Here is an 11,172-nt window from a genome sequence, read left to right on the forward strand (position 1 = left end):
CTGCTTGGAGATGTACGCCAAGGCTGTGGTGTTGTCGGAGTTCACCTCCACCACCTTGTTTAGCAGGAGGGACTTGAAGTTCATTAAGGCCAGATGAACTGCCAACAACTCCTTGCAATTGATGTGAAGCGTTTCCTGTTCCTGGTTCCATGTCCCCGAGCATTCCTGTCCGTCCAATGTCGCGCCCCAGCCCGAGTCTGATGCGTCCGAGTAGAGATGAAGGTCGGGGGTCTGAACAGCTAATGAGAGACCCTCCTTGAGAAGAATGTTGTTCTTCCACCACGTTAGAGTAGCCCTCATCTCTTTGGAAACAGGAAAAGAGACCGCCTCGAGCGTCATATCCTTGTTCCAGTGAGCTGCTAGATGGTACTGAAGGGGGCGGAGGTGGAGTCTCCCTAACTCGATGAACAGGGCTATCGATGAAAGAGTCCCTGTTAGACTCATCCACTGCCTCACCGAGCATCGGTTCTTCTTCAGCATGCTCAGGATGCACTTTAGGGCTTGGTTGATTCTTGGGGCCGACGGAAAAGCCCGAAAAGCTCGACTCTGAATCTCCATTCCCAGGTAAACGATGGTTTGGGAAGGAACGAGCTGGGACTTCTCTAAATTGACCAAGAGACCCAGTTCCTTGGTCAAATCCAAAGTCCATCTGAGACTCTCCAGACAGCGACGACTTGTGGGGGCTCTTAAAAGCCAGTCGTCTAAATAAAGGGAGGCTCTGATGTCTGCCAAGTGAAGGAATTTCGCAATATTCCTCATCAGTCGCGTAAACACAAGAGGTGCCGTGCTTAGGCCAAAGCACAGGGCTTGGAACTGGTACACAACCTCTCCAAAGATGAATCTCAGAAAAGGTTGGGAGTCTGGATGGATGGGAACGTGAAAGTAGGCGTCTTTCAGATCCAACGAGACCATCCAGTCCTCCTGCCTGACCGCTGCTAGGACCGACTTCGTCGTCTCCATTGTGAACGTCTGCTTGGTGACATAAGCATTGAGCGCACTGACGTCCAGCACCGGTCTCCAACCTCCTGTCTTCTTGGCCACCAGGAAGAGACGGTTGTAAAAGCCCGGGGATTGATGGTCCCGGACTATCACCACTGCCTCCTTCTGTAACAGGAGCGACACCTCTTGATGTAACGCTAGCCTCTTGTCCTTCTCCTTGTAGTTGGGAGAGAGGTTGATGGGAGATGTGGTCAGAGGGGGATTGCGGCAGAACGGAATTCTGTAACCCTCCCTTAGCCACTTGACAGACTGAGCGTCTGCACCTCTTCTTTCCCAGGCTTGCCAGAAGGTCTTGAGTCTGGCTCCTACAGCTGTCTGGAGAGGAGGGAAGTCAAAGCTTGCTTTTCGTGGACTTGGCACCTTTCTTGGACTTGCCCCTGTGACTGTCTGCACGGGAACTTCCTCGGCTGGGGGCTCTGCCACGAAAGGGCGGAATGAATCTGGTAGCAGGTGTATCAGCCACAGGGGTGCGGTAAGATCTCGGCACTGAAGGTACGATTTTAGCCTTACGTGCTGAAGAGGCCATGAGGTCATGCGTATCTTTCTGGATAAGAGCCGCAGCCATCTCCTTGATTAGCTCCTCCGGAAACAGGAACTTGGAGAGAGGAGCAAACAGCAACTGTGACCTCTGGCAAGGGGTGATACCAGTAGATAAGTAGGAGCATAGATGTTCCCTTTTCTTGAGGACTCCTGAGACAAAAATAGAAGCAAGTTCGCCAGAACCATCGCGAATTGCTCTGTCCATACAGGACATGATCAGCATGGCCGAGTCTTTGTCAGAAGGGGCAGTCTTCTTGCTCAAGGCCCCCAGGCACCAATCGAGGAAATTAAAAATTTCGAAGGCGCGAAAGACTCCCTTCAACAAGTGGTCCAGATCAGAAAAAGTCCAGCAGACCTTCGAGCGTCTCATAGCCGACCTACGGGGAGAGTCAACCAAACTTGAGAAGTCGGCCTGGGCAGAGGCAGGGACCCCCAAGCCTGGTTCCTCTCCCGTGGCATACCAGACGCCCAACTTAGAAGCCAGCTTAGGAGGAGGAAACACAAAAGATGTCCTTCCCAGTTGCTGCTTGGACTGCAACCAATCCCCTAAAACCCTCAAAGCTCTCTTTGATGATCTGACGAGGACAAGCTTGGTGTAGGCAGACGTAATAGGCTGCATGCCTTGAGAAAACTCGGATGGAGGAGAACGAGGGGTTGCAGAAACGAAGTGTTCAGGGTATAACTCTCTGAACAGAGTCAGGACCTTACGAAAGTCTAAGGAAGGTGGCGACGACTTGTGTTCCTCCACATCAGAAGAAGGATCATCCAGGTGAGCAGCTTCATCCTCAGAAACCTCATCTCCTGAGAGTTGAGAAGCGAGAGGTAACGGTATAGCGGCATGCTGAATGGCTGAATCCTGTAGAACGGGTGCATGCGCACTTGCGGATCCATCATCACGCCTCTGCTGAAGAGGATGAGGGCTGGCAATGACAAAGTCATGAGGCTGGGGTGAAGGAGGTTCTGCGGAGGTCTGAGGAGCAAGCGTGGTCAGAAGCGAATGCTGTAAGGCCTGAGGCTCATGCTGCATGGTATGCGGTTCATGTTGAATGGGAAGAGGCTCATGCTGCGAAGAATGCGGCTGCTGCATGCGTTGAGGAGGCTGCCTCATAGCATGAGGTTCCTGCCTCAAGGGTTGCGTCTGCCTCAAGGGTTGAGGAGGTTGCTGCGCAGAGAGAGGCTCTTGCCTCAAGGGTTGAGGCGGTTGCCGCATAGCCTGAGGCTGCTGCCTCATGGGTGGAGGAGGTTGCCGCAACGCATGAGGCTCCTGCCTCATGGGTAGAGGAGGTTGCCGCATAGCATGAGGCTCCTGCCTCAAGGGTTGAGGAGGTTGCCGCATAGCAAGAGGCTCCTGCCTCAAGGAAAGAGGAGGTTGCTGCATAGCGCTGGTACCTGGCAACTCCCAATGCGGCAGCTCACGCATGGAGGCAGGAGGAGCCTCAACATCATACGTCTGGCAGGGTGGACTGCGCAGAGGTGGAGGAGCGCTCGCAGGAGGAGGTGTGCTAACCTTCTCTGCCTGAAACTCCTGCATCAAAACCGCAAGCTGAGACTGCATTGTCTGCAGCATAGACTACTTGGGATCAACAGAAGTTGGAGCAGAGGCCTGTTGAGGCATCGCTTTACCTCTCTTAGGAGGTGTGCAGTCATCAGATGACTGCGGCGAGTCCGAACTGGCCCAGTGGCTACACCTGGGCCGTTGGACTCGCTCGGCCTGGACCTTACGTTTAAGAGGTCGTGAGACCTGGGTCCAGCGTTTCCTCCTGGAAACTTCTTCCGCAGACGAGGAATTTAAGGGCTCAATCGTCTGGGACTGGAAGTGACGATCTCTATCAGATACGCCCGCAACCACTGAGGATACAACTGTGCGCCGATGAAGGCCTGCCGAACCCTTTTGCCCTTCGACGTTACTTCTCCCCTGGGCTTGGGAGCTTGCAAGAGGTCCCGGACTGGGAGGACGACTGGCACGCACAGAAGTATCCTCATGCGCAACACTGACACTGACACTAGGCACAGCACTGGCACTAACACTTCCCACTGCACTTTTCACTTTAAGTTCCTTGACATCTGCCAAGAGAAGATTGTGGTCACTCACTAAAGACTCCACCTTATCACCTAGAGCCTGAATGGCACGTAACATATCCGACATATCAGGCTGAGCACTCGTAATAGGTTCGGGGGTCACCACTACAGGGGAAGGAAAAGGTTGAGGATCATGGGGGGAGGAATAAACCAAAGAGCGAGAAGAACTCCTCCTAACTCTCTCCCTCTCTAACCTAGTCGTATACTTGAGGAATTCATTAAAATCGAATTCCGAAAGCCCAGCACATTCCCCACATCGATCTTCCAACTGACAGGATTTTCCCCTACAGTCGGAACAAACGGTGTGAGGATCAACAGAGGCCTTCGGAAGACGCCTATTACAAGTCCTAACACTACATCGCCTAATTTTAGGAGCTTGAGAGTGGTCGGACATCTTGAATTTAGAGAACAGTCAAGGGGGAATTCCAAAGTAAAGCAAAGATCGTTAACCAATAAATCAATTTAATTCCAAAAGCTATCTAAGCTAAGGGAAAAGCTTCCTGTATAGCGAAGGCTAAATTTTAGAGCAAATACTTCACCAAAACCGTGAACAAAGACTCCAAAATCAACAGCGTATCCATGTAGGTCTTACCGGCGGCACGACAGAGGAAAAATTGAGGTGGTGTTGACAAGAAGTACTGGAGTACCTGACCACAGATGGCGCTGGTGAGTACACCCCCCTCTTGTATAGCGATCGCTGGCGTATCCCGTCCGTAGATTTCTGTCGGGCAACGGAGTTGACAGCTACATGATTATCGGGTAAGATTAATATTGAAAAATGAACGACTTAATAACCGATGTGGTAATGTCCATGACTGGTGAACGCCAGACTGAGTTTCGAGTCTCGCTCAAACTCGTTAGTTTCTTTGGTCACTGCAACCTCATCATACTTGTTAGCTAAGGATGGAGGGTTTGGGAGAGCCTATAAGTATATCTGCTGAGTCATCAGCAGCCATTGCCTGGTCCTCCTTGGTCCAACCTTGGGCACTGATCATTTGTATATATGGTCAGTCTACAAGGCATTGTCACTGTCCCTTGCCTCTGCCATTCATGAGTGGCCTTTAAAACCTTTAAAAACATTGAAGGTTCAGACCCAAATGTTGCACCACCAAGTAAAAATCATCAAGATCACAGTACTATAATCATACAGCTCTAAATGTTTGAGAAAATTGGTAACATGGTCCTCACTTCAAATCAGATTTATGACATATCAGATGACCCACCTGCCACACATTATCCCTCATATGCTTATCAATCAAGCAAGCAAAAAGACGTTGTTGCGTCAATTTTTCCTTACCGGCAATCGTCTCTACGCTCCACTATAACAACAATTGGCAGAAGACCCCGACGATCCCCAACTTTCCTCATACCAAACATATGGCAAGTCCTTTCATTTTGGGTTTAAGTCATTTTAAAACGATATCCCTAAAATAATGACCCACGGGGCTGGCGAGTGCAGCTCTACAGTATATGTACCACTTACCAGTACATGGAACAGTGATGTGTTTTGTTCTTTGAGAGCGAAGCAAGCCACGGCGGAGCAAAACAAATTAATAGTTTTAAATAATATCCCTGATATAATGACCCACACGGCTGGAGAGTGCAGCTCTATATGTACTGATTGTCGGTACATACGAGCAGTGATGTTTTTCGTTCTTTGCAAGGAAACCCAGTAACGGCGGAGCAAAACCCATTAGAAGTTTTAAAATACTGCTTACCATTACATAAGAGCAGTGATGTTTATTGTTCTCTGCGAGCGAAGCAGAGCAAAACTCGTTAGGAGTTTGAAAAAATATCCCCAAAATAATGACCCATGGAACTGGCGAAGGCAGCTCTATATACTACTTGCCAGTACATAGGAGCAGTGATGTTTTTTGTTCTTTGCAATCAAAGTGAGCCATGGCAGAGCATAAACCATTATAGAATCTGTTTTACCTAAAATTAATGGAGTGTTCTTGTTTAATTCAGTTGTGTTCTCCTCTAATTCAGTCAAGTCATTTTGTTTTTCCTCTTTTCACAGAGTTAAAAACATGGTTCCCACCATCGTTGTTTCACAAGGGGGGACCAGGTCACGGAAGAACAGTTGATTAGCCCCTGAAATGAATGTCAAATTTGGACGGCACACGCTATTTGCTACAGGAAAACCATTATTTTTAATTAGAAAATTTTGTTCTGACCGGATCTATAATTTTAAAATAAAATATAGTTCATGCATTTAGATAGAAATTTAAGTATTGCATACTTACCAAAATTATTAAACACTGTACATTTATTCAACAGGTTGGAAAAATACAAAATAGGCTTCATGTACTTGGCTAGAAATTAACGTAACATATAATTACCCGAATCATCATCAAACACTGTACATGTATTCAAGTATTATAATGAACCGTGAACCATCCACTCCTCGGATAGTTTTATCAAACATGAAAGGTAAAACATATATTTACCGAATAAATAAGGGTATTATTATAGAACCTTTTACCTAAATAAGGCACCTCAGATCGTTTTATCAAACATGAAAGATAAGACATATATTTAACGAATAAATAAGGGTATTATTTTAGAACCTTTTACCAAAATAAGATCTAACCTAGGTCATGTCAAAACCACTTAGCCCAAAAGATAGTAATTTTTAAACTTTACACAAAAACAAAATTGCTCTTACCACAGGTGGTCATCAGAATGTGAAAAACATTCACTCATAATGATAGAAATGTCTAAACTTTAGAGAATAAAACAAAAATTGTTCTTTCCCGGGTTATTGTATTGACACTAACGCAGAAGCTTTGCTTTATTGGGAGAATGTAAACAATGACGCATGTCACGTGACAGATGTTAAAGAAAATGGAAAGTTATAATCATGAAAGAAAACGTAGTTAGAGTAAAAAATGTAGAAAAAATATAATTTCCTCTTTACTTAAACTATAAAATACATTATTTCCTTCACATAAATATAACGATATGCACTAAAGGCACTTATGATAAGATAGAATGTGCTTAAAATGCCCTTTTTATGAGAAAATGCAACATTTAAAAATGTTTATTTTTACGGAAAAGTGCATTGTGAGGCCATCTATCAGTAATTATTCGGAACCAATGAACTATAGAAACTTACTATTCTAATGAAAAACTTTTGTTAATTTTCTAAAACAATGTAATATAAATATCAAAATGCTAAAAAATACTTTAGTACGACTTAATTAAGAAGCTATACTTTGTTTTTATAGAAGATTTATCGATTGAATTTAATGAAAATGAAGGTTTGAAAGGCCTGCTGAAATATTCATTCTGGTAATCTTGTTTAAATTAAAGAAAATTACATAAGAGGTGTCGTGATTTTCACCAGTTAATTAAATCTGCCCGATGTACTGGGCGGATCGCAAGGCCTTGAAGAGGCAAAGTTTCCCTAAACTTTCCAGGATTTAACTAAAATACGGTGATAAAATTTACAATTTTATTACAAAAATAAACTCTGATAAAGACAAACAACATTCTTAAGCATTCAAAAAACTCACTGAAAAAACAAGACTGACCCTAGGTAATGTAGCATGTGCTCTTCAAGCACAAAGTCCACACCGGACTCATTAACAAACTGAAAATAGTGCCAATTCGAATTCAATACACAACGAATCACACACCAAATATCCCTATTCTTATTTAACTCAGGATTCAGATCCCCAATCACAAGGATCTCTACACTAAACTGCGATATAAAAACTAAACATCTTGCACTCAAACTTCTACTACAACCAACCTGGTAGACAAGGTAGAGAGGAGAGATAACAATTAGAGGGGACTTACTTCGGTTGGGGACGTTGGATCAAAAGAGGACGAGCTATCCTTGCAACCCCCGACGTCACCTTTTTGGCGCAAATTTGCCCTGAACCTAAATTTCTACATTGGATTTTTTTATCATGTTACAACAGAATGACTTTATTTTTCCTAATCTTAAATTACCAGCAATTGATTTTATTAGTCTCAGCGCCTTCCTACCAGGTGGTTTCCTTTTTTGGCTCTAAACGTTCACGTCTGGAACTACATTCATTCGCCCGCGAGTTTCTCCTCTCCCTCCAAATTGACGTAGTCGTAGGCGGAGTCAAATGGCGGGAATTTCGATTGATCGGGTCGAAATTCCCGACATCCTCCACGCCCCAAAATAAGGAGCGATGAAACGTCGGTCAATTGGATGGAGCTAGACTCGGGGTGAGGGGAGTGGCTTACTCCGAGACTCTGTTAGGCTCGCTGCGTAGCGCTCCGCAACGACTCGAACAGAGTGCGCACAATATACTACAGCAATGTTACCCCGGGGTAATAAACACAATCAATAATATACAGTCATATAACAGATCAAAATAGGCAATGGGCCTAGCAATTCTAAAGCACTCGTGTAATACACATAAGGAACAGCAGAAATAAGTGATATGTACACATTTTACAATTCAATTGGCAAGCAATTAGGCAATGGGCCTAAGACAATTCAAGAAATGGTAGAAATGCAATCATAATAAGTCAAGTGCAACGACAATTAGGCAATGGGCCTAAGACAATTCAAAAAATGGCAGAAATACAATCATAATAATTCAAGTGCAACGACAATTAGGCAATGGGCCTAAGACAATTCAAGAAATGGCAGAAATACATATGACAATTCAAATTCAGTCTGTCTCAACTCACAATAATCAAGACTTCTATAGCGCTGCTACATGCAGACCGTTACTTAATGGAGTACAAGAGGGAGGGGCAGGTTCTGTGCAACGCTCGGTCTGTACGCACGAGAGACCATCCCGTCCCCGTACTCCACCCCTAAGCACTTCCAACCTCCGCAGATTCACGCACACCTCACAAACTCCACCCTCCCTACCTTCCAGATAGAACACGCCCCCTTTTTCACAGTTTGCAGCTACTTTTTATATATCGTCACCTTTCAGTAGACAGTCCATTAGTTCTCGCTGTTTCGCGGCAGCCCTTCTCAATGGGCGTGCAGAACGTCTTTGTGCGTTCGTCTGCTCTGATTCAGTTTCATTTTCATTTTCACTTCTTTCACTAACTGCATAGTTCTCACCTTCCTCGTCGTTGTCGTCCGTTCCTGTGGCTGGTTGTTGAGTTGTCGTAGCTGTTGCCATACCCTGGTCGTTCCCAGACGTCTCCGCTATCCCTGGCATTCCGGCTGTCGAACTGTTCGCACCCTCTTCTCCGTCGACTCCTTCATAGTCATCCTCAGAGGGGGCTATTTCTAGGGGAACCAGGTGGCTGATAGCTCGCAGCGATTCGACACCCTCAAACAACACTTTCGCCGAGCGTACGACTCCGTTGTCGTCAGGATACGTCTCCACGACACGTCCCAGTGGCCAAGTCACTCTCTTCTTATTGTCCTGCTTCACTAGCACGATGTCTCCGGGGTGCAGCTTGGAGGGTTCCCCGGGCCGACTGTCGTGCCGGGCCCTCAAGGCACTCAAGTATTCCTTTCTCCAGCGTTCCCTAAAGGCTTTGAGCGAATCTGTCAATCTTACGTAACGATCACGTAGCTTCCGAGAGGTGAAGGTTGCGTTAAGATGGTCGTCCGGTAAGATCGGGGCCATGAGGTGGACTTGGTGTCCTCTTATCAAATGGGAGGGGGTGAGGACTTCATCCTCGCGCTCGTCACCGCTGTACATGAGCGGTCGATTATTCACCACTGCTTCTGCTTCTTTCACGAGGGTTAGCACGTGGGCGTCCGGCAGGTACTTCTTTCCGAGGGCTATCTGGAGGGTCCGTTTCGTTACTCCTATCAAACGCTCGAAGAACCCACCCTTCCAAGGTGCACGGGGCGTCTGAAACCGCCACTTTATGCCAGTTTTCCTCAGGAACTGCTGGACTTCATCCTCTTCATAAAGTCCCTGTAGGAGGTGGCTGGCAGCCTTGAAGGTTTGATGGTTATCGGACATGATGAGCTGTGGGGCACCGTGGGTGGCGCTAAACCGTCTAAGTGCCAACACGAATTCTTCTGCTTCCAAAGAGGGACAGAAGTCAAGGTACACGGCTCTGCTGGCCATGCAAGTTACGATAAGTATATACCCTGGCCGTGTTTCCGTGTGTATAGCTGCTGTGTGGTCCACTCCGACCGCCGTGAACGGTTTTGTGAGGGTGATCCTTTCCTTTGGCAGGGGGGGTGGTGGTGGCTGTCTCGTCAGAGGCTGGAAGGCCAGCTTGCATTCAGGGCATTGCCGCACGGTTCGCTTCGCAATGGAACGTAGACCCGCCACCCAACATTTCTGTCGAAAGATACCTATTAGTGTATTCACCCCACAATGCAAATGTAACTGATGTAAATAATTTAGATACATCCTAACCAAATGCCCTTTGGCTGGCAAGAGAATTAAATGATCAGTTTCTCCTACATGGGACACTCGTCCCCTGGTGCAGATGAGATTATCTACAAAAACTAAATTCAATTGTCTAGCAAAATTAGCAACTTCACGAGGGGGTCTGACTCCGCCCTCTAAGTAGGCATAAACAGTAGGCAAATAATGTTTTTGCTCTAATTTTACAACAATACTGAACGGGTGCCGTTCTATCTTAGCAAACTTTAAAACTAGTCTGGCTACTCGTAACAAGAATTGGAACCCTACTTCCCTCTTCAGGACGTCCCAAATCTCGCCTGGGGGGGTAGGACACATCTCCTCCCTCAACTCCTGCACCGCCGCTACTACGTGAGTTTGATGTAGTAAATCTTCCTCCTCGCAAGGAACAGGCCTTCCCGTGGTCCTGAGAAATTCTGGACCGTTCCTCCACAGGGGGTTAGCTTGCAATTGTTGAGCCGTTGCGCCTCGGGATAGGATATCGGCAGGGTTCTGATGACTAGGGACATGGTTCAGACTGAAACTACAAACCTGCTGAATAAAATTAATTTCCGCCACTCTGTTAGAAACAAACACATTTTTATTAGACCTGGCATCGGGCGATGCTACCCATGCCAACGTTACCTTACTGTCGGTCCACATTACTATTTCCCGTGGCTCGATCAGATCCTTGAGCGTTCTTGCTAGTCTGCTGCCTAACAACAAGGCCAGCAACTCTAGCTTAGGGATCGTCAGCTTGCTCATCCCTTTCGGAGTGATCCGGGTTTTACTTGTTACCAGACTTACCCGATTGTGTTCGTCCCTAGTATATGCTACTGCTCCATATGCCTTACTGCTGGCATCGGTGAACACATGAAGTTGTAAGCCTTTTTTTCCTATTGATCTTTGAAAGGTGATGTCGCTCACCGCTTTCAAATCATTCAACAATTCACTTGCCTCTTTAGCCCTCTCTTTTCCTAAAACATCATCCCAACCTACATTATCCTCCCATAGTTGTTGAAGGAAAAGCTTTCCCCTTACAAATAATGGGCTTATCAAACCTATCGGATCATATATGGAGACTAATAGGGAAAGTACCCTACGCTTCGTGGGCACCCATCCCTCCCCCAACTCACAGATCCTTTTGCTTTCTTTCACACACAATCTGTCCACGTCCCGGGCCCATCGCAGCCCGAGCACGTTCACACTCACAGGCTCATTCCACTGTCTCTCG

The 11,172-nt window shown here is 46.4% G+C and overlaps 1 long non-coding RNA gene across 2 annotated transcripts in view; it reads right to left on the reverse strand.

The window, feature by feature from the left end:
* LOC137622857 (uncharacterized) overlaps window positions 1-6,512 on the reverse strand; it is a 54,937-nt gene extending 48,425 nt beyond the window's left edge. For both annotated transcript variants that reach the window (XR_011040503.1, XR_011040502.1), the window contains exon 1: window positions 6,287-6,512. This is a non-coding gene — a long non-coding RNA (uncharacterized lncRNA). The remainder of the gene's footprint in view (window positions 1-6,286) is intronic.
* Between the last annotated feature and the right edge of the window lie 4,660 nt (window positions 6,513-11,172).

Source organism: Palaemon carinicauda, chromosome 2 (genome assembly GCF_036898095.1).
Source record: "Palaemon carinicauda isolate YSFRI2023 chromosome 2, ASM3689809v2, whole genome shotgun sequence".
NCBI classification, from domain to species: Eukaryota; Metazoa; Arthropoda; class Malacostraca; order Decapoda; family Palaemonidae; genus Palaemon; species Palaemon carinicauda.